At 40.9% G+C, this 24,203-nt stretch overlaps 2 protein-coding genes across 4 annotated transcripts in view; one reads left to right on the top strand and one right to left on the bottom strand.

The window, feature by feature from the left end:
* Window positions 1-20,322, bottom strand: part of LOC132819009 (kelch-like ECH-associated protein 1) — a 66,906-nt gene extending 46,584 nt beyond the window's left edge. For both annotated transcript variants that reach the window (XM_060830246.1, XM_060830247.1), the window contains exon 1: window positions 19,941-20,322. The gene's annotated coding sequence lies outside the window, so the exon portion shown is untranslated. The remainder of the gene's footprint in view (window positions 1-19,940) is intronic.
* A 5-nt stretch (window positions 20,323-20,327) lies between these two features.
* Window positions 20,328-24,203, top strand: part of acot11a (acyl-CoA thioesterase 11a) — an 86,208-nt gene continuing 82,332 nt past the window's right edge. For both annotated transcript variants that reach the window (XM_060830249.1, XM_060830248.1), the window contains exon 1: window positions 20,328-20,425. The gene's annotated coding sequence lies outside the window, so the exon portion shown is untranslated. The remainder of the gene's footprint in view (window positions 20,426-24,203) is intronic.

Here is a 24,203-nt window from a genome sequence, read left to right as displayed (position 1 = left end):
GTTTAATTGGAAGCACTAGCTTTTGCAGCGCTGCTCCTTCATCTGGTGGTTGTATAACCTTTTATTACAACATACCTTCTTGGGTCCTCAGGACCTAACTACTGTAAACTGCAGCTGCTACTGTCTCCACCTATTTTTTTCCAACAGCAACCCTGAGCTCCCTTTTAATCTGTAATGGCTACGTCATCCAAGTCTACTGTCAAGGAACCTTGAATACAGGTTGCATACCTCGATCATTTTACTCCAAGGTCACATTCTCAAAATATAATAATCCTACAAACCTCATTTGTAACACCTGTACCCAAAACATAATTGTCGTGATAAGGTTTCAAAAAGGCTACTTAAAATCTAACAAATTATAACGTTCTTCAGATTTTAATAACTAACCCTACATTCAATACAAATAATCTTCTCTACCCATGCTGTCACATTTACTATTAAATTGTCTTGGCAGTATCACAAAACATAACCTGTATCAACCAAACTGCATGAAATGGTTAAAAGTTAAAGTTTAATTTCATAGGTATTTAAAATTCTTTCCTATAAATCTTTACTGCTTATGGCTTTGCCTTCTCCTATGCGTTCTAGTAGATCTCCTTTCTCAAGTCAAGCAAATCATACAGCTTTTCCATGAGCTAGGTTAAAAGATATTCTGATCCCTTTAGTTGGTTACTTTTGTAATGAGTATTATTTGCAGACAATCTGTGATTTTTGAATTCCATTAGGTGTGAAATGTAATTTGAGGGGAAAAAATTGTCACAACTCCTCATTTGATTTTAATAAGTCCTTCTATTTTTCTTTAGAATTGGTTTATGAATCATTTGGTCCAAGTCGTAAGGCTGGAGTTCCACCTCTTTCACGTCTGTAGGTTTTTTTTACTGTCCACTTGAGAAAGCCATGATGTGGAGGTGCCAGAGTTAAACTGGGTGGAACTGAAAATGTGTTGCTGGAAAAGCGCAGCAGGTCAGGCAGCATCCAAAGAGCAGGAGAATCGACGTTTCGGGCATGAGTCCTTCTTCAGGAATCTGAAGAAGGGCTCATGCCCGAAACGTCGATTCTCCTGCTCTTTGGATGCTGCCTGACCTGCTGCGCTTTTCCGGCAACACATTTTCAGCTCTGATATCCAGCATCTGCAGTCCTCACTTTCTCCTTGAAGATTTTAAACTGGGTGGACAAAGTTAAAAATCATACACCACCAGGTTATAGTCCAATATGTTTATTTGGAAGTACAAGCTTTTGGAGTGCTACTCCTTTGTCAAGTAGCTAGTGGGGCAGTATCATAGGACACAGAATTTATAGTAAAAGATCAAAGTGTCATGCAACTGAAATGATGTATTGAACAAACCTAGATTACTGTTAGGTCTTTAATTACTTAGAATGGGTTTAGGGTTTCTATTCATTAATATATAAATCTCAGATCTTCTTTCAAGACACATTCCAGAGATAATTAAAGGTTTTATTAAAAAATGTGACACCTCAGCTCAGAAAATGCATTAAAAGTATAAGGTTAGAGTCTGTCTGTATTCCAACTTTGAGTCAGACTGGTTATATTTCCAAAGTAGGAATTTATAAAATGTCACATGGACTGACTGCTTATAAACTGTGTGCTTTTTAAACAAAAAAATAATTTATCTGCAAATACAAATCTGCAAATGTAAATTCACCCCACAAACTTAAATGTGTGTGCGTGTGTGTATGTGATATGTGTGTGTGTGTGTGTGTGAGAGCATGATGGAGTATATGCCTGTGAGAGGCAGTGCACTTGAGTGTGTGTGTTTGTGTGTATGAGCAAGGGTCCTGTGTGAATGTGATCATGTGTAAGTAAGTATGTGTGTACACAGTATAGTGGGATCACCTGTAGTGTGACATGAACCCAAGATCCTGGTTGAGACCATCCTCAGTCTGTAGGCAGTCAGTCCATGTGACATTTTATAAGTTCCTAGTTTGCAATTGGAACCAATCTGACTCAAGGTTGAAATACAGACAGACTCTAACCTCGCACCCTTAATGCATTGTCTGAGCTCTGATGTCACCTTTTTTTTTTAAATAAAACCTGAGTTATCTCAGGAATGTGACTTGAAAGAAGTTCTGGGAGTTATATATTAATGAACAGAAACCTGCAATCCATTTTAAAGGATGAAAGGGGTCCACATCAAATTCTATTTTGGTCACTCGACTGCAGATCTGTCTGATGACTGTTCCAGTTCATCGATTGTCTCATTGGGCTCGCTGCTGACATCTTGGAAGAATTCCCAGAATCTCATTTGTCTGATGAATTCCGCCATATCTATCACAAGACCAATAGTGTTTATTTTGGTGGTGGTGGGGGGGGGGGCAGGGCAGAAATTGAGCCCTCGGCTGAGAACTTCAATCTCTTCTAGTTGAAGGGAGTGGTCTGACAAGTCGACGATTGATTTCCCCATGGTGGTACTGTTTTCAATTGTGGTGCCGGGGAAGCTTGGCTATTACTGGTGGTGACGCCAAGTTTTTCCAGTTTCTTGTTCTTGGTATGCATGTAGGTGGTGTAGTCTGGATTCTATCTTGATTTCAAAGTTATGGTGCATGCTGTTGAATTTGTACGAGATGATTGAGGAGTTTGCAAGAGGTGTGATGGGGGAAGTCTCTTTGCATAGTCTGTGTTGCAGGTCAACTTCAGTGAGTTTGTGACCTGTCGTGCTTTTGAGATCTTTCACGGTTTCTTGTTACATTTTATAAATTCCTACTCTGGAAATAGAACCGCTCTGATTCAAGGTTGGAATACAGACAGACTCTAACCTCACATCTTTAATGGATGTCTTTTTTTAATATAAACCTTAAGTTATGTTGGGAATATGACTAGAAAGAAGTTCTGGGATTTACATATTAATGAATTGAAACCTGGAACCCATTCTTAGTGATTAAAGACTTAACTGCAATATAGGTTTGTTCAATACATCATCAGTTGTATGACACTTTTATCTTTTGCGATAAATTCTGTATCATAGAGTCATAGAGATGTACAGCATGGAAACAGACCCGTTGGTTCAACTTGATCAAATATCCCAACCCAACCTAGTCCCACCTGGCAGCACTCGGCCATATCATGATGCAAGACATCTTAAATTGGTCTAAATGACACAACACCTTGATTGGGTGGCTCCCACCCAAAACATAAGACGTCACAATATTTTAACAAAACCTTAAGTTTTTACCCAAACCTACTTACTTCAGACCCCAACTGAATTCTTACTGGTTCTTACTCATATATTACCTGAGTCTTTCAGCAGTACTACGCCTCAGATTTAGCTGATAACTTAAAATCCTCCACACGGTTGATCCTTCCAGTGGCTCGTCCAAATGTCACATTTTCTGTTCCTGACCCTTTGTAACTGAAGATCTCTCCAAACCAAAAACACTGTAACACTTAGAGTCCCTAACTGGCCTCATCAGTCTGGTATTGATTGTAGGCTTGAGTCAGACTGACTTTCCTGATGAAGGGCTTTTGCCCAAAATGTCAATTCTCCTGCTCCTCAGATGCTGTCAGATCTGCTGTGCTTTTCCAGCACCACACTCTTGATTCTAATCTTCAGCATCTATAGTCCTCACTTTTGCCTGACTGGTCCCAACTCTACTTCCAGCTGCAGTAAATTATTTCAATTTCACTCCCTTTTATAGTGATTCATATCAAACATGTCACAACTGCATCAAACATTATCATGTTGCTCAGGATGTCTGAGAGCTACTCCTCATTGGTGTATTGCATACAAAGTCCAGCCAAGTATGGAATTTTAAACAATTTACCATGGAAAACCATTCCAAAACTATTCAACACTCTAAAAGGTTTTCATATGAAAAATCTGAGCAGCAGAAGACCGAAGACGACCCAGAGAGATCTACAAACAGAGGAGAATCAACATCCAAAGATGACAGCCACTGTCTGGTTTTGAAAATTGATTTGCTATAAATTTAATAGGGGCTTTATTGGATCAATATATTGTTATCAAGTGGGAGGTAGATAACAAGTCCTTAAGACAAAGTAGGCTTAGAATTGTAAATAGTTGTTGCTTAATGTTCACTTTAAGAGTTAAAGAATAAAATTGTTATTTTTTTCTTTAAACAGTAGAATTTAGGTAGTTCTCTGTCACTCATACTTTAATACATTAAGAGGTGAGGTAAGTTTTTCTGTGGGTTTGTTTTAATTAGCATAATGATTTATCGCCATAACACAATGGATTCAACGACTCTCCAAAAAAAACCTGTTGTTTGTCTCTCACAGCAACTTGCTGATACTCAATCAACAGGAATTATAGAATGTTCACAGTGCTCGGTGTGCATTCAAATCTATCTCAAACTCTACCTGCGGAGAGAATTCAGGTTTCGCCACCATTGGTTACGTGACAATGACCAGGAGATCCAGGCGCTCCTGAAATGAAAGTGCCATCAAATCTCCAAGGAAATAAAGCCATTCTAGAAAGAAATACAGGCCATGGTCCAACCAAAAAAAAAAATCGAAAGAACAGATGGTGGGTGGAAAGAGCGTGGGAAACATGTTTCAGTGCGATGAAAACCATCATTGGCATGAATACATGACGACATCTGGATATGGGAGAATATGCCAGTGGATTTCCAAATGTCATAATTATAACCATTTTCTGCCATCTCCCCGTTACTGAACAGCTTCTATTATGACGAGGATTCTGTCCATCACTAGGGTCTGTGGACATGATTATCACATCAAGCCAAATCCAATAAAAATGCAGAGAGCAGCAGTAACCTCTACACATGGCCATCTTCAACTTCAAAGTCCTTTCACTCTCTCAACCAGTAGTTGTGGAGATTCTCCTCAAATTAGGATGCCTGCAGAGAAACTTGTGACCGTCTTTAACTTGCTGTGCAGTATATGCAAGCTGTGATTCTTGCTAAATGATTAACTGCAGATCCAAAGTGCAGTGGTTCAATTAAGGCTGTGTCATCCCATCAATGCTCTTCAACTTTCTCACTGCAACACTCCAACCCATATGAGCTTCTCTACAGAAGGGAAACTAAAGAGCCTGCGTTTCTTCCAGTCCTGAGATCACCCTAACCACTGTATTCAAGATGGAGAAAGTGAGGACTGCAGATGCTGGAGATGCTTATGCCCGAAACGTCGATTCTCCTGCTCTTTAATGCTGCCTGACCTGCTGCGCTTTTCCAACACCACATTTTTCAGCACTGTATTCAAGATGCAAATTACAGATGATGCTTGGAGGGTTTAGGCTAAACACCCTATAAGCTTGCTCCCACCACACGACACTGACCCCTAACTAACAAGATCCAGTGAGCTACTGGACAGTACAGATTACTTTTTATTACTATGAGGTTGACATTGATAATGAAATTCAACTTTGCGTTCAGTGTGCTGGCACCGCATTTGCCTTTTTGAAGAATAAAGTTTTGATGACAAAGATCTCAAACTTGGCAACAAGCTCATGGTCAGCAAGAGCAATAGTGCTATTTTTCCTTCTATATATGTTGAAAACATGGACAATATGCAGCAAATATCTCAAATCCCTTAAAAAAAACTCACCAGTAATGCTTTTCAAAACTCCTGCAAATCCAATGGCAGGATAGGTGCTCTAATATCAGGATGCCCTCACAGGCCAAAATCTCCAGAACTCAAAGTCTGTTTTTTATCATTCAGCTGCATTGGGAATGCCACATCAACATGCTTGTCAAAAGTGCTATAACAGTTCTATTGCGTAAAGTGAATTTAAATTGTGCTTTGCTCTGCGGGTCTGTTATTGATTTAGTGGTGCCCAAATTACCTATTAATAAGGTTGATATTATCTCAGATAATGAGCTAACTGGAGACTAACGTCCAGCCTTCAGATAGTTCCATGTCATCCATTGAAGTGGATAATAAGAAGAGTGTAGCAGCCAGATCAGTGAACTTGAGTCAGTACACAAAGCTTCCAAAAGCTCTACTTTGAGCTTTGTCATGGCACACGGTTACTGGAGTGCAAAGGTTTCAAGAACATCCTTCAAATCTCCCTGAAAAAATGTAATATCTCCATTACCTCATAGGAATCTGTTTCTCAAGACTATCCAAATTGGAGAAGAAACATTTGCACAGGTTCCAACCATCTCCAACTGGCCCAAGTGGAAACCTAAGACAAACAGGAGTGGACCATGCAAAGACCAGAGCATCTCACTCAGCATCTTTGTTGAAGCCAGCTACCCAACCTGTGGTAGGGTGTATGGATCCCAGCATCAAACTTATTTAGTCACCTCAAGACCTATAAGCCCAAAAGCGAGAGAAAGTCAACCTCAGTTTCAAGGGACTGCTTGAGAACAATTCTTTTGTAATCAGACTTAGGCTTTAGAACCTTTTCAGTTTCAGATGTTTGAGTTTTTGATTTTTTGAGCACTCGTCCAATCAAACCATTGTCTTTTACATCAGGATCAGAGACAAGTACACGTTCTTCCAAGGTCATTGATCAGGCTTATGTATTACTCTTTATATCCATTTAATTGGATGCGATGGAAATGTCTGGCAGCACTTCCAGTTAGATCATTCTTGGAGATAAGGTCAGCGTCATTAATAAGCAATTAGGACACCATACTACAATAACACATCTACAGACTAAGACGCAGTGTAAATTCACTGTATATAAGAACAGATACACTATCTCCAGCAATACACTTCAACCATAAACTTATTTGGTGAACTTCCTGGAAATAAATTCATACCTTTTGCCAACCCTTTGTCTTTTTGGCCCTTTTATATAAAAAAAACCTGGAATTATTTCACCCTCATGTATAAATCTCCTTTATCTTTTTGATCAACTTTTAATCTTTCTAATTTATACCCAATATAAATACATTAGATGGCTATTGGTTTGTTAAAAGCCTAGGATTTTCTGAAACCACACTAGACACTCCTACAGACGATATATTAATGTCCTTGAATCATATTATCTTCCACACTGTTTCTTTACTATTATAAAGAACATTTACCTTTTCATTTCTGTCACATCACACCTCCCCACCATCCCCACACAACATGTATGCGTGCGCACACACAATTATTAGTCTTCACTCGAAGATGTCTTATTCATGTACCCTTCCAGATGTCTGTTAAATGTTGTAATTGTACCCATTCACCACATCCTCTGGCAGCAAATAAATAAATAAGAAATGAGGAACTGATGTGTGGAGCCAGTATATCACGGTATCAGAAACATAGCAGCCTATTTGCCTCATCATGTGCATGCAGACTCACAGCTATGTTCCACTTCCAATATCCAAGTAATGTTCACCAACCAGGGATCATGGAAACAACTTGTAACCAAAGAAATGACACCTTATGCCCTCTACACTTTGAAAGCAGCCAAATAGTTTTAGATGTTTCGAGGTGTGGATCTAGAGCCTACCTGTAGCATGAGCAGCAGTGGAATTACTTCATGACATACAAGATGAAGACATAGTAAAGAATGATGAACCTGGGCTATCTACAAAGAAATTTTAAAATGTACAACTTCCACGCAGAATTGGAAAATAAATTTCTCTCCATGATAAGAGTGTTTGCCTTATATATAATCAATGTATATTGGTCAGAAAAAAAAGTGGAATTTGGAATAATACCACACAATGATGCACAGTAAATTCAGGGATCATTTCCTTTGAACAGCACGCTTTGGACAAAGCAAGTTGATGAGCTGAAGTGCGTTCTGAAAGCTCATGTCATTTTTTTTCCTAAATCAGGGGCAAAAATAAGGCCTGCAAAACACAAAAAAATCATTCCCAGATGATGAAGTAATTAAAGAAGCAATAATGTGGCTGCAGACTTTTTAATTAAAGACAACAACAAATAATAAGTAATGAAATAATAACTGGAATCCAGAGCATGTCACTTGGTGTTTCCACTGTAGCAGGATGAGTGGAATCTTTGTCCAAAGACTTCTTTCACCAACTGCAGGAGGATCTGAAGGACTGAATGCTTCTGACTGAGGTTCAATAAATCCAGCGACATGACCAACCTAGCCCAGCAGATCATTTTTTAAGCACATAACACCAGAGTCATAGAGATGTACAGCACAGAAACAGACCCTCGGTCCAACTTGTCCATGCTGACCAGACATCCCAACCCAATCTAGTCCCACCTGCCAGCACCCTGCCCATGTCGCTCCAAACCCCTCCTTTTCATATACTCATCCTGATGCCTTTTAAGTGTTGCAATTGTACTAGCCTCCACCACTTCCTCTGGCAGCTCATTCCATACACATACCACCCTCTGAGTGAAAAAGTTGCCTCTTAGGTCTCTTTTATATCTTTCCCCTCTCACCCCAAATCTATGCCTTCTAGTTCTAGACTCCCCCAAACAAGTGAAAACTCTTTGTCTATTTACCTTATCCATGCCCCTCATGATTTTATAAACCTCTATGAGGTCACCCCTCAGCCTCCTACGTTCCAGAGAAAATAGCCGCAGCCTATTCAACCTCTCCCTATAGCTCAAATCCTCCAACCCTGGCAACATCCTTGTAAATCATTTCTGAACCCTTTCAAGTTTCACAACATCCTTCTGATAGGAAGGAGACCAGAATTGCATGCAATATTCCAACAGTGGCTTAACCAATGTCCTGTACAGCCGCAACATGACCTTGCAACATTTTCTCACCATTTTGCCTCTTAAAGAGAGAACAAGGAGTGGAAGACATCTACAATGAATTCAAAAGGTATGTGCTTGAGAAAAAATATTCCAATCGAGAAACTGTTTTCCATTACAACCAATTGGCACAAATGTGGACTTTGTTACATTTTAAAGAAATTATCCTGATTTCTCCTTTTTTACTCAATTACCACTATATAATCCATCAGCAATCATTAGCAAGTAAAGTTATGGACTTTTGTCATGTAATGAAAGTTGGTGTTGTGATTGTCAACTTGATTCAAGCAAAAGCCCTTCAGTACAACTTATTTAAACTTTTATTCAATGCACTCTGTGCTGCCTGTGTAAACTATTCCTCGTGAGGTGTTTAAATTGAGAGGACATCCTACAAAGATTTTTAGACCTAATACCTGAAAAGTAATTTTCCTAAATCAAGTGAATGCTGAACAATCAGACAGCATGTGGTTATTTGACTTCAGACATAACGTCAAAACTGAATAACCTAAACTGTGAACTGCAGAGAAAGAACAAAGACATTGCACACATGATTAGTGCTGTGAATGCATTCAAACTGAAGCTACCCTGTGTTCCTCCTGTTAGAAATGGGGTAAAGTGTTGTTTTTGCAGATATTGAAAAAGCATACAGAAAAGGGGTACAGCAAGAGAACTATTAACCCTGCAGGTATTTAGGGACCTTTCAGTGTATAATTGTGGTTAAGTAAATACTAACTTTGTTGTGTAATTACTATAACAAAAAGTTCTGTTTGTAAAATTATGCTTTCAGCAAAAAGCTGAGATAACCGAAATGCTTGAGCTATACAAAATGATACAAGTTAATGAAATGTCCGAGGGTGGAATGTACCAGCAGAATTGATACAAAATGTTAAACCAGATCTAGATATACTGTCAACAAAATAAATGTATGTGTCAGCACTTACAGAAAGGAAGGTTGCCAACCTGGGGAAGGGGGAAGAAATAAGGGTGGAGCACAGCTGGGCAGTTGACAAGCACAGCTGGGCAGCGGTCTGGCACAGTAAGAGAGATTGGGTAATTAGGAGTTTGGAGAGATGACCTCACTCAGCTCAAAGGGTATAACTGTACACTAACCTCAGTTCTAATTTGCTCATTTGCCTATGCAATTGAAGTCCTTACTTGCAAGTTCGTAATAAATTGTCTTGTTTCCAGTTTTGGTGGTCTCATCTAAATTTTATTGAATTTTGTTTCTAACAGATTGGGGGGCTCGTTCCGGGATCCTAAGCTCCGGTCGCTCGGCATTCTTGGAGGAACGGAGAAGTTGCACCTCACTGATTTCGGCGATCTCTAGTTTCCCCTTGTTGCTGAGGCGGCTTTGGGCGAGCGTGATCCGGACTGGGAGACCCTGGAAACAAGACGGGCAGACGCGGCGGGTTTAGTCGGGTGACTCTTGTGTGCACAAGACCCGGGTTAGAAAGGTCTTAAAAGATTTATCCGAGCAACCGGGGTAGGCAGTGGTATTTGCTGCCATTCGGATATATCCAGGGAACGGGGGTGCTGGTGACTGGAATAGGTTAATCCAGTCAGCCAGGGTGGGCAGCCATTGATACTGTTGCCAGGTGGAATGTCCGGGTGGCTGGCAGCGGTAGTTGCTGCCAGTTGGATATATCCGGGGATCTGGGGAACCGGGGTTCCGGTCGACTGGGGTTGGTAGCGGTAGTTGCTGCCAGGTGGATACATCCGGGAGACCGGCAGCGGTATTTGCTGCCAGGTGGATGTGTCCACGTATCTGGGCGACCGAGGTAGGTAGCAGTAGTTGCTGCCAGTTGGATATATCCGGGTAACCGGCGACCGGGGTTAGTAGCGGTAGTTGCTGCCAGGTGAATACATCCGGGAGACTGGCAGCGGTATTTGCTGCCAGGTGGATGTGTCCACGTATCCAATGCCAGTTAGATATATCCGGGGTTCCGGGGAACCGGGGTTCTGGGCGACCCGGTTAGGCGAACCCGATCAACCAGGGTAGGTTGCAGTTGTCACGGTTGCCAGGTGGATATATCCGGGGTATTGCCGCGGATAAGAGCGCGCGAATTCGACCAGGTAACTCTTGTGCACAGACCAAGGTAAGAAAAGGGACCTTTAAGTATTGCCTTGGTGGTCGGGGACGTATGAGAAGTACGGGACGTACGAGAAGTACGGGAAATTAGATTACTTACAGTGTGGAAACAGGCCCTTCGGCCCAACAAGTCCACACCGACCCGCCGAAGCGCAACCCACCCATACCCCTATACATACCCCTTACCTTACACTACTGGCAATATAGCGTGGCCAATTCACCTGACCCGCACATCTTTGGACTGTGGGAGGAAACCGGAGCACCCGGAGGAAACCCACGCAGACACGGGGAGAATGTGCAAACTCCACACAGTCAGTCGCCTGAGGCGGGAATTGAACCCAGGTCCCTGGCGCTGTGAGGCAGCAGTGCTAAACACTATGCCATCGTGCTGCCCAATTGGCAACTCTTAAAGTGTTTAATTGGCTAAGATTAATCTGATGAGTAAGGTGTCTACCTGATTCGATCACCCAGCCTTAGACCAGTTGTTAAGAGGTGAAATCCCCCACGCGAAGGTCAGGACCCTGAAGTGGGTGTGGAAGAAGGTGACACCAGGCCTCAGTAAGGTTAACTAAATTACATAAAGAAACAGCCGATCATAGAAATGGGGAATAAAAATAGTGATTTAAGTTTAGAAGGGGACATGAGAGGGACATCTGAGGACCACATCCCAACAGACAGTCCTTTAGGAAATATATTAAGAGATTGGAAGTACAATCCTTGGACGCGAGAAAAGGATAAAAAACAAATGATCAAATGTCAATGAAAAACAGCCTTACAGTTAGGAGGAATCAGATTATGCTTCATGTCAGAAGGGCTAGTAGCTGAAGGGCTACTGAAGGTGCACTTCGTAACTAACTTATGGCCAGACGCCCAGAAAAATATTCAAAAGCTGGAGGAGTCGTTGCGGGACACTCAAAGTGTCTGTGAGACATGGTGTGTGTGTGTGTGTGTGTGTGTGAGAAAGAGAAGTACAGCTAGTAGAAAGTTTAACCCTTTGTGATTCAGTGTGAATGCACATTTGTTTGTTGGTGATTGAATGTTCCCTGGAGCTTGAGATCCGGGACTGTTTTGAATCTGATTTCTATTATGGAAATTTTAACATGATTTCTTTTAAGGTTAAGGATTTTGCAAGATTATGAAATAAAATCATGACTGCCTTACTATCAGTTTCTAACTAATCTCTTTTATCCTTACATAAAGGCGATTTATGGAGGACAGTTGAATTTTTAACTTGAGTAGACAAATACTTTTAAGGCAGCTCTGGTTATTTCACGACCTATAGCATTGTAATTGAGCAATAACTGGTCAGGACTACTTGGGAAGACTAGTTTTGGATTTGAATCAGGGGACTGGAACCGGGTGATTGTGGTGGATTTCAGAGTTGGGAACTGTGTGCATTTTGCATTTTGAATATTAAACACTGAATAAATGAATTTATAATAGAAAAATATATATTTACAAGTAAGATTCCAAAATGTATAGTTAGGAACAGGCTTTAAAGAAAAGCAGGCATAAATTGATAAATTGTATTTGAGATTACAGAGAGCAAGAAATATTGCAATATTTCTTTAAAAGAATCGAGGTCTCAACAAAACATTGGGTGATGAGGAATGGCCATGAGGTTGCCCTAAAGCTGTTCATTTGGTTAAATCGGCTCAGCAATTGATCTGGCAACGTACCATGAGAAGCAGAAACAGAAAACAAAAATAATGATAAGACACGGTTAATGAGGTAATAAAGAAAAGGACAAAACTAAAAGGATAAGGAAACCGGAATGGTGGCGGGCAGCTTGTTGAAAATAAAGTGAGGAGAAAGGATCGGGGAGGAGATGTTAAGGGGTCTGGTAGACAGGAACAAGGATCAAAGTGGAAATCCCCAAAGGCGGGATGTTATTACTGTGGAAAGACAGGTCACTTTAAGAGAGAGAGTGTCCAGATCCGAAAAAGGAAGTAAAGGCAGTGTCGTTTATGAACCTTGATGAAAAATAGGGGTGTCAGGAGTTCCTGACCCCGGGGAACCCACCAGGAACCCTTGATAAATTTAAAGGTGGGACCTTACAAAGAGGACACAGTTTGCCTAGTCGATACGGGGGCAGCAAGGTCATCCTTAAATTTTAAGCCCAAGGGAGTGGGAACGAAAAAACAGTTAATTGGATTATGGCAACAGTTTTGTGATGAGAGGCATGAAGAATCAGTTTTGCGTTCATGACGAGATATTGCCATCAAATTGGAAATTTAATTAACTGCAAAAGCTGCTATGGAATCTGTTGAGGTCCTTAAAAATGAATGTGCGGAGATCCAAGATGGCGGCGACTCAGCAAGTCTGAGTTTACAGTGCTCTTCCCAAAACCTGGGTAAAGTGAGTTACTCACCCCCACCACACTTACCAAACCACCCAAAAAAATTTCTAACCTTAATTAGCTGCTTACTATTATATTTAAGCAGTTTAATATTAAGTGGATAATGAGTAAACCAAAGGGATCCCGCAGCTCTCAGAAAACAAAGACCCCTCCCCCACCCTCCTCTCCTCCTCCGGCTGCAGCTGATGTAAAAACAGGCCTTGAAGAGATGATTGCCAGGCTGGAAACGACACTCGTCAATTTCATCGCAGAATCCAGACAGAGATGGAATGCATTCGAAGAAAAGTTACAGAATCACAGCCAGGCTCTCGAGGAACTGCAGGGCCGAGTGAAGGGGGCGGAGCTAAAGGCCACGACCTCCGAGGCTGCAGCACAAACAGCTGCAGAACAGGTGCGAGCTCTGGAGCAGAGAGTCCGGGCCTTTGAAATCTACATGGATGACCTGGATAATAGAAATCGGAGAAAGAATATCCGTCTTCTGGGCCTCCCTGAACAAGAAGAGAAGGGACAGTTAGTAGTATTTCTGGAGCGATGGCTGCCCCAGCTTTTAAACCTGGGGGCTGAAACTGACCGGGTAAGGGTGGAGTGGGCCTACCGGGTCGTAGTACGCGGATCTGGCCCAAACCAGCGCCCACGCCCGGTCCTGTTCCGGCTGCAGAGTTATAGGGAGAGGCAGATACTCCTGGATGCCTCCAGAAATCTTGGAAAGGATCCTAAAGCTATGATTCATGAAGGATCCAAGATTATGTTATTTCAGGACTTCTCCCCGGCTTTGGCACGAAGGAGGAAGGCGTTTGATGAGGTGAAGAAATGTCTAAGGAACTCAAATATTCAATACACCTTACGCTACCCAGCGACGTTATGCTTTACCCACGAAGGATCCGAGTATAATTTTAGATCACCAGAAGAGGCTAAGGAACTTTTAGACTCGTTTAAATAAATCGTAAGAGACAATTTATGTTGGCTTGCCTCTTCCACACTCCGTGGGGAGAAGTGGATACTTTACTCTACTTTACTTTTGCTTCTGGGAGCAGGGTTGTCTTCTCTTGCTATTTTATGTTATTATACTTAATTGTAATTTGTTGGAGTTGTAATTTTATAGTTATGTGTGTTTGTACGTGGCATTGATGCTATCAGATATACTCAGGTATGGGTGGGGAGGGGTGGGGGTGGGGCGCTCACTGTCAACTCTAGCTCGGTATTATATCTAAATCCTATTAAGGAGCGCCCGGGTCAAGGGTGGGACACTGTTTGGGAGAGGATATGGTGGACCTTTAGAAAGGAAGTAAGGCCCCCTGAGAACAAGGGGGAGGATCTCCATTCAAACATGTTTTATTTTTTTTGCTCTTATTGTTTGGAAATAGTTTCCTTTTTATTATACTGTTATGAGTGTATTAGAGAACATTTTCTCTTGTTTGAAGGATGTAAGTGACTCAACTATACACTCTGGATAATTGTGGATTAGATTAGTAGTTAACTGAGTTTCATTGTTTTTCTTTCTTCTTTAGTATCATTCCTTTGAATTTTGATGATTATATATTTAAGATCTATTTTTATATTAATGTTTGTGCTTGAAAGTTCTGTTTATTTTTGTAAATCTGTCAAAATATTAAATTTCTAATAAAAATATCTTTAAAAAAAAAATGAATGTGCTCGAGCAAAACAATTACAGGAACAGAATGAGAAGTCACAAGTGACTGGTAAACAAACAGAAATGTGCGATTACAGTTTTTAAAATGTTTTAATCACTTGTTGTGTTTCCAGCCTGAATTTTTTTTTATATATATATAAAATTAATAATTAATATTTATAATAATTCAATTGTATTAGCCTGAATCAATATTAATTGGCAGGATTCCTTCATACATTCTCAGTGACCTGTCATATTGATTCATGGTTAATTTAAAACATGACTGCATTAATTCATTGTTAATTGAAGAATGGAAAGCTACATTACTGGCCAGACCTTGTGCAGGCAGTGGTAGCAATACCCTTATTGGTAGAGGAGAGTTGGAAACTTACTTTTAGGGGAGCCTTAGTAGTCAGCACCCCACATCAGGTACGGTCAGGAGAAGAAAGGGGCATGATCAGAAGAGCTGCTCTGAGGGAATAAAAAAGACATCCGGTGGGTGAGGGAGTGATACCAGCCAAAAACAAATTCCCCAATGTGGACCCACGTTGGAAGGGTATGGATGAACACGATAGAGGAAAAATGAAGGACTTTTGAGAAATGGTAATTTTGTGTATTAAAGAAGCAGGACCTAACTTTCAGAATTTTTTTAAAAGCCTTTGAAATAAGACAAGAAAACGAGGAAGCCCGTCAGCCTTTTTTCAGAGATCAAAAGAAGCCATGAGAAAATATTCGGGAATGAATCCCGATGATCCAGCAGCACAGGGACTTTTAAAGGTCCAATTCGTAACTAAATCATGGCCGGACATACAAAAGAAATTACAGAAATTAGAAGGCTGGAGTGAAAAACAGATAGAAGATCTGTTATATGAGGCACAGAAAGTGTGCGAAAAAAAGGAAGTGGAGAAACAAAAACAAAAAGCTAAAATAATGGTTGCAGCACTTGAAGAAATTACGACGAGAAAGTTAGAATCAGAGAACAGAGGAGGACAAGAGAGACAGAGAGCAGATGGTAGGGGAAGGAAGCAACGAGCAGGATGTTATTACTTTGGAAAACAGGACATTTTAAAAGACAATGTCCAAGGTTAGGACAACAAAGAGAAGCGGTATCATTGATGATTTTTGATGAAGACTAAGGGAGTCAGGGGTTCCCTCCTCCTGAGACCCACCGGGAACCCTTGATAAATTTAAAGGTGGGACCTGAAGGAGAGGAAACAGTGTTTTTAGTGGATACAGGAGCAGCACGATCATCCCTAAGCTTCAGACCTAGCGGTGTTAAATTAACTAACAAGGTCTCAAGGTTTCTGGAGTAAAAGGCAAAGAATTCTTAAATCAGAATGCAGGACAATGGCTCACAGTCTCTAGGATCTTGAAATATGAGACAAACTTAATAGAACAGGATGACCTCGTGTTAGTCATAGACAGTTGCTTGAATCCAGCTGCATTTCTGTGGCGGAGAGAGGCGGGTGGCCCCTGGCAATCCACAACATGGTTGCCTTGATATTACTGAATATCTGACTAAAGTGCGAATGAACTTAAGAGACATACCATTGCATGCGAGAGCTCGGTTGTTTATCGATGGGTCCTCCCAGATGATTGAGGGTAAAAAGCACAATGAATATACTGTAGTAGACAGGATAGAGGGAAGCATTATCGAGGCTGAAAGACTGCCTAACAGCTGGTCAGAGTTCAATGATAAGTTTTTAAAGAACTATATTGTGGCGCTTGGTTCTTCTTTGTCTATTCTTAGGATTTAAGGCCTGTTGGTACAGACACTGCCACTCGAGTTTGCAGTACATCGAATACAACCGGGTGATTGGGTCCTGATCAAGACCTGGAAAGATACCAAACTGCACCCGAGCTGGAAGGGACCATTCATAACCCTCCTAACTAGTGAAACAGCTATCGGGACTGCTGAGAAAGGGTGGAGTCATCACACTCGCATTAAAGGTCCTGTGAATGCCCCATTGGTGGAGTGGCACGCTCATCCTACAGACAACCCTCTGAAAGCTAAGCTGAGAAAGAAAGAATGAACTGAGACAAAAGACTCTTTTAACATTTGCTGACATATATATGTATGTATGTATGTATGTATGTATGTGTGTGGGTGTGTGTGTGTATATATGTTATTGATTGTAAGAGCTGTGTGGACTCACCTCTCCCTGGTGCCTAAAAGATTAAGACAGATAGGCAGGACGGTAGACAGGGGTTAGAGATGGTATAGTATTGTAACGTTAGTAGTACTAACTATTCAAGGAAATGGGAAAAATCACTTTACTTCACTATGCCAAAATTATGCTGAACAAAAGGGACTTGCCGACTGTTGGGTCTGTGCAGAGGTCCCACACCATGGCGAATCTGGAATCCCCACCTCAGTAAAACTGTTCACTAAAAAGAGAAGTATACGATGTACAACAATTTGATGTGGGTTCAAATAATACAAAGTGGAGATTTGAAAGAAGCAAATATAGCTTTGCGGTATGGTTCCCAAGGCCAGCTCTGACAAATCAGGGCGCTATTGATAGTCTTAGAATTTCCCCACCAAAAGGAGCAGTAAATACCACCTGTTTCTGTAATCAGAATGATGCTGCGCCTTTCCAATTAGGAAAACCATCTTGTGTCCACACCAGTCAAGCCACTGCCACGACCACTCCCCGAATATTAAACGGAACATACTGGGTATGCGGTCTGAAGGCCTATCCATTTATTCCAGGAAAAATATGTTCGTGTGATAAACACTTCCTCAAAACCAGAAAGGTTGGAGTGGCTGCTGTTACCTCGCTTATATAGTCCCTCACCTCCAAATAGAAAAGCATGAGTCCAACCTGGGAAAGGAGGGGGGGATAAGACGCAAGACCCGAGAGGTCTCTGATGATGACTGTCTACTGTGGACACTGCTCCCAAACTGCGGCACTACAAGGGCAGGGCTGGAAATACAGAAACTGGCGGCTGCCCTTGAAAGTTTAAATTAATGGTACCGCCGGCGCAATGGGGGAAACTCAATCCCAAATATCAGCCATAACCACTGAAATGATTGCCACGAGGTTAACAGCTTTACAAAATCGAATGACTTTAGACTATCTTTTGGCCAAAAAAGGGGGAACTTGTGCTCTGATTGGTAAAGAATGTTGCACCTTCATCCCGGACACCTCTTCCATAGTGGAAATAAAGAAAAAGATAAACAACATAAGACAAATTGGAGATGAACTCCGAAAAGATGAAGTATGGGGATGGGAATGAGGTAACTGGAGATTGACCGGATGGGGAAAATGGTTAGTGAATTTAGGCACTTATGTGCTACTAATAATTGTAGGTTTACTGATAGGGTTTAATGTGTTAAAGTCGATAATGACTAAGCTGGTAATGTCTTTGGGAGGACAACAACCAATAATGGTCATGACAATAGCACAAGTGCAAGAAAGAGAGAGTAACAGATTACTCCTAGAATTTGAAAAAAGACAAACTTAGAAGGACAGAAATGACTAGATTGTGAACCTCTACACCATAGGGTGAAAACAGAGCAGAAAATAAGATTGCAAAAACAACAAATGGTTAAGAAATGGGGGAATTGTTACAAATGGGGTAAAGTGTTGTTTTTTCAGATATTGAAAAAGCATACAGAAAAGGGGTACAGCAAGAGAACTATTAACCCTGCAGGTATTTAGGGACTTTTCAGTGTATAATTGTGGTTAATTAAATACTAACTTTGTTGTGTAATTATTTTAACAAGAAGTTCTTTTTGTAAAATTATACTTTCAGCAAAAAGCTGAGATAACCGAAATGCTTGAGCTATACAAAATGATACAAGTTAATGAAATGTCCGAGGGTGGAATGTACCAGCAGAATTGATACAAAATGTTAAACCAGATCTAGATGTACTGTCGACAAAATAAATGTATGTGTCAGCACTTACAGAAAGGAAGGTTGCCAACCTGGGGAAGGAGGAATAAATAAGGGTGGAGCACAGCTGGGCAGTGGACAAGCACAGCTGGGCAGTGGACTGGCACAGTAAGAAAGATTGGGTAATTAGGAGTTTGGAGAGATGACCTCACTCAGCTCAAAGGGTATAACTGTACACTAACCTAAGTTCTAATTTGCTCATTTGCTTATGCAATTGAAGCCCTTACTTGCAAGTTCATAATAAATTGTCTTGTTTCCAGTTTTGGTGGTCTCATCTAAATTTTATTGAATTTTGTTTCTAACACTCCCAATGTAAAAAAAACTTCCAGAGTCTGAAGAAAATACCAGGAAAAATAATCAAAGACAAAGAAAAATGATTCCGCCCAGAAAACGTTTGTGCACAACTGAAGAAGTTGGCAAAGGACTTCAACATGTGATTTCAGAAATTAAGTGTGATGGAACAAATCATCATATTTGCCTCAAATCCATCCTTCATTTAGATCATGGGTTGGCTACCAAATTCCCGTCAGGTGTTTGACTTATAAAACAGTGACACTGATATGGAGATAATTATTATGCAAAAATGATGTTGAGCTGAAAGTCTGATCAAGGGACAATAATTTTTGGGGACTAGTGGGACCCACAAAGAGAAAAATAAGACAAGTGTGTAATTATCCTGGGCTTTCAATGTGAAATCTTACATTGACTCAGTGTGATAGCATTCTCCCAAAGGAAGATAATAAAGTCCAAATATTATATGTACCTCACAATACCTATGTGATGGACAGTATACTAACTGACAGTTTCAAACTAAAACCCAGGCTTCAAGACACTGAAGATAATGACAGATATATGCAGTTGCAGGTGTCACACTGAGACTTGGTGAGTAGATGACAAAATGAGTAATTATTTATGTTTGGATAGATCTTGAGTTGTACTTAAATTCAAAAAGTGTACTTGAGCTTAAAAAAGTTGGAGACCACTGATTTAAGATAAAGGGCAGGTTTGGAAGGGAACTCAGGACACCTTATTTCATTCAGAAAGTGGTGGGTATTGTATTTGGAACTCAGTGCCTGAAAGAGTAGTAAAGGGGTAACCATTACAATATTTAAAAAGTATTAACTTACAAGGCTATCGAACAAATGTACAAAATGGGATTAAATAGATAAGTGGTGAGATAATAGTCTGAAGGGCTTATTTCTGTGCTTAATATTCTATGCCTTTATGGGAGAACCAAAACTTTATCCTGTACCACACACCATTCCAAGCAGATTTAACCAACTGCTACCAAACACCAACCATCTCAGTAAGAGCTGGGAAAAATCAACCCGCAACTAACCTGAATCGTCGATGGTCTCTTTAGACAACCATCCTTTGTTTTGGGAACTGAGATAGGCTGTACGCACATCCAGCCGTTTGCAAACAGGAGAGGATTTTGCTCGCGTGTTGTGCTCAGAAATGGAACCGCTGTCATCAAATCGGCGTCCCAAACGGAGACCACGATCTGCTCTAATGTTCTGAAGGTGACTTCTGTTGGTTAGATATGAACTCCGTTTATTTCTGCACAGACGCTGTCAGGCCGCATTTTGATTTTGTGTTTCGCCTTTACTCTGCACTCTGACTGACCCAAAACCCAGTCGGAAGCGGCCTGCCCCGGTGCCGGTCCCACAGCGGTTGATAATGGCTGCAGAGATTGATGTGAGCGGAGGGGGACATTGGGAAATCCACTGGCAGTTTCCATGGAAACAGGGCCCAGGAGGCAGGAGGCAGGAAGCGCGAAGGCGGTGCCCTCGCTGCACACTGACGGCTGTCAACCGAAGTTTGGTGAGTAACAAACAAGGGCCTGCGCTCTCAGTGTATTATGCGGTTCACGTTTGTAATTCCATTACATGAACTAATTTGGCCACGGTATTTGATCCCAGGGCTGCAGAGTAAGATGAGACTAGGCCTTGCCCCAACCCCCCCCCCCCTCGAGGTTTGCTGAGATCCAACTCTCCACTGAGGGGTAAATGTTGTGAAGTTTACTGTGTAGACAGCGAGGAATTCTACCTAATTATCCTAACATTTAGCCACTTGGCATAAGTTATTTTACTTGTTTTCAATAGCATGACATATCTGCGGTTGGATTGATTCAGGAACTATCGGATTCATGAAGCTGAAAAGCAAAAAAATGCTGGAAACGCTCAGGGATTTTTCTTTCTCATATATTTCATCTCAACCTGGTCAGAAGTGTTATTGCACACCTCCGGAGCAGGTGGAACTTGAATGCAGGCCTCTTGGCGCAAAGGTTAATAACAGCTAAACTTTTGATGTTTCACATCTTCAAATCTGCCTCACTTACTGAGTATTTCTAGCATTTTCTGTTTTTATTCATGATTCATTTGCTAGAACATTTTGATCCTCATTTTTCTTATCTGCTACTAACTGAGGACGACTTTACTTTTGGACTTGTCAATTTTAAAATTACAGTTGAATTAAAAATCACCATTCACAATCCCAGGATGTGGCAAGCAAGCAAATGAATTGCTTTTGAAGTTTACTTGTTACTTTGCAACTTAAGGACTATGCTGCCCAATTTGCATTCAGCAAAGTTTGACCTATTATACTCAATACATGAGAATATACTTGGGGGCTTGTTGTCATATTTTGTTTTTGTAAAACTCTTGTGGAGCACTTTGGAACGTTATTATCCGATGTTCTATGAATACAAGTTATCTATAACTATTCTAATGGAATTTAATTAAGAATTGGTATTTAACGGACACCAAGGGGATTCATTTGTTTTTTTAAGATGCCACAGATTCTTCTGTTTGAACAAGCAGAGATGGCCTCTGATTGGATCATTTGAAAATTGACAGTTCTAATTGCAGTGCAGTGTTCACGGAGTTCTTCATGAAAATGTCAGCCTAAATTCTGTTTGTTGTCTCAAGTGAGGATTGACTATACAATTATTTGATTTACAAACATAACTGTTAGGATGAGGCAATCTAACACCGAATTGTCTGTTTATCAATTATGTACACCTTGACTATGCTTCTCAGGATTTCCAAAAAAAAAGTTCTGTCCCCTCTTCAGTCTTCTATTTTCTCTCCCAATTTAAATGTTTGGAAGTTCTTCTTTTAAGTATCAAGGCCCAACATCCTGATTGTTGCTTTTCTTGTCTCTTTATAATGCCCCTTAAAAATAAGGTGACTAAAACTCCACTGAAATGTTGCCTTGTCCTATTCCTTGGATGCTGCCTGACCTGCTGTGCTTTAACCAGCAACACATTTTCAATTGTCAATGATTCAGATGAGCAATGAGCAGTCAGGAAGGGTAGATGTGTGATGATTTCATTTTATTTGTTCATACTTTGTGGCTAACGGTGACCATCCTTAACTGCCCTTGAGAAAGTGGTGGCGAACCCCCTCTTAAATTGCTGTAGATCTTATGGTGCAAGTGAACCTACAGTGCTGTTAGGGAGGGGATCTCTATGAGGCTGTGTCCTGATACAGGTTTACATTGTGCATGCAGAAGGTTCTGCACATGCACACTTTGTGAAATACCTCGCCAGTAAAACCATGGCAGAGTGGTCATCCACAACAAGCTTTCTTGGACTCTTCATGTGGACGTACTGGTTACGAAGGCCCAAAATTGTCTCTTATTCCTCAGGCAGCTGAGGAAATTTGGGATGATGACAATTACCTTTGCCAACTTTTATAGGTGCGCCATCGAGAGCATTCTGTCTGGATATATCACTACCTGGAATGGTAATGGTACCATTCAAGATCAGAGTGGTGAACTCGGCCCGGACAATCACAAAGGCCAACCACCTATCTATAGAATCCATCTCCCAGGCCCGCTGTCAAGTAAAGGTCACCAGCATTCTCGAAGATCCATCCCACCCTGGCAATATTTTTCTGCAACCTCTACCATCGGCAAGAAGCCTGAACACAAGCACCAGTCAGTTTCGTAACAGTTTCTACCCTACTGTTATTAGAATACAGAATGGACTCACAAACTCTTAACATTCGCCTGTACCTGTGATTTTGATTTTGTTGTTGTTTTCCTATTATTTATTTATCTGTGCTGTTTAACTGTGTGATCTGCCTATATTGCTCATAAGAAAAGCTTTTCACTGCACCTCAGTACACATGACAATAAATTCAATTCAATGAATGTAAGTGAACAAGGTGCAATGACATCACTGACAGTACTGTCGGGGTACCATGCATCCATATTTTTGCACATGCATACTGAGAGTGTTTTGGAGGTGTCAACAAGCATTCTTTTCCTGTGACAGTCAAGGAATACCATTATAATTCCAAGTCAGGGTTGTGTGTGACTTTGAAAGCAACAGGCAGTGGTAATGTTCCCATGTGTCTCCTGCCATTGTTACTGTAGGTGCATGTGGGATTGCATTTGGAAGTATTGCACAAGAAGTTCTGTCAAGTTGCTCCAGTGCATCTTGCATGTGGTGCATATTGGTATAACTGGGCTTTGAAGGTGAAAGAAGCGAATGTTTATGGTGGTTGATGGGTGCTGTTACGGAAGGTCATTGTGGGCACAAAGTATGAACAAGTAAAATGAAATCATCACTCATTTACCCTTCCTGACTGCTCATTGCTCAGCTGAATCATTGACAAGGCAACATTTTTGTGGAGTTTTAGTCACCTTATCTTCAAGGATACAGTAAAGAGTTCAGGAAAAAGGAACAAGCATAATTTTGGGACTTGATACTTAAAAGAGGAACGTAAAAACATTTAAATTAGGAATGAAGAAAGAAGACAGAAGAGGGACACGACTTTTTCCTTTGACGTTGCTTCTCAGTATTTCAATGTGTATGATACATAAACAGACTCTTTGGTGTTAGATTTCCTCATTCTAATGATTATATTTGTAAATTAGATGACTGTACAATCAATCCCCACTATAGGAAACAAACAGAATCCAAGCTGACATTTTCATGAAGTACTGAGACAACACTGAACTACAAATGGATTATTTGACATGGTGGTGTTGAACTTCTTGAGTGGTGCTGGAACTGCACTGATCCAGGCAGGTGGAAAGTATTCCATCACATTCCTATCTTCTACATTGTAGATGATGGACAGGCTTTTGGAAGCCAGGTGAATTATTCTTAGCAGAATTCCCAGCCTATGACCTGCTTCTGCAAACATTACATTTATATTACATTTTTGGAAATGGTCACTACCTGCCACTTGAGGTGTGAGTGTTGCTTGTCACTTATTGACCCAAGCCTGAGTGTTATGACATATGGGCCTAGACTGTTTCAGTATCACTTGATTCATGAATGCTCAGTATTCAGCACCAATCACCACTGAACATCCTCAGATGAAGGGAGAGTTATTGATTAAAACAGTTTTGTAACAATAGTTGGATTCTGGGTACAACCCTGAGAAATTTTTGCAGCAAGGTGCTGACAAGTCATGTTAAAATCGTGTAGGGCATTAATTCGGGCCCCATTTGGAATATGTGTACAGTTCTGGTTGCTACATTACCAAAAATATGTGGATGCTTTGGAGAGGGTGCAGAGAAGGTTTACGAGGATGTGGCCTGGTATGGAAGGTACTTGCTATGAAGAGAGGTTGAGTAGGTTAGG

The sequence above is a fragment of the Hemiscyllium ocellatum genome, chromosome 9, assembly GCF_020745735.1.
Source record: "Hemiscyllium ocellatum isolate sHemOce1 chromosome 9, sHemOce1.pat.X.cur, whole genome shotgun sequence".
Lineage (NCBI taxonomy): Eukaryota > Metazoa > Chordata > Chondrichthyes > Orectolobiformes > Hemiscylliidae > Hemiscyllium > Hemiscyllium ocellatum.
This window is presented reverse-complemented; position numbering and strand designations above follow the sequence as displayed.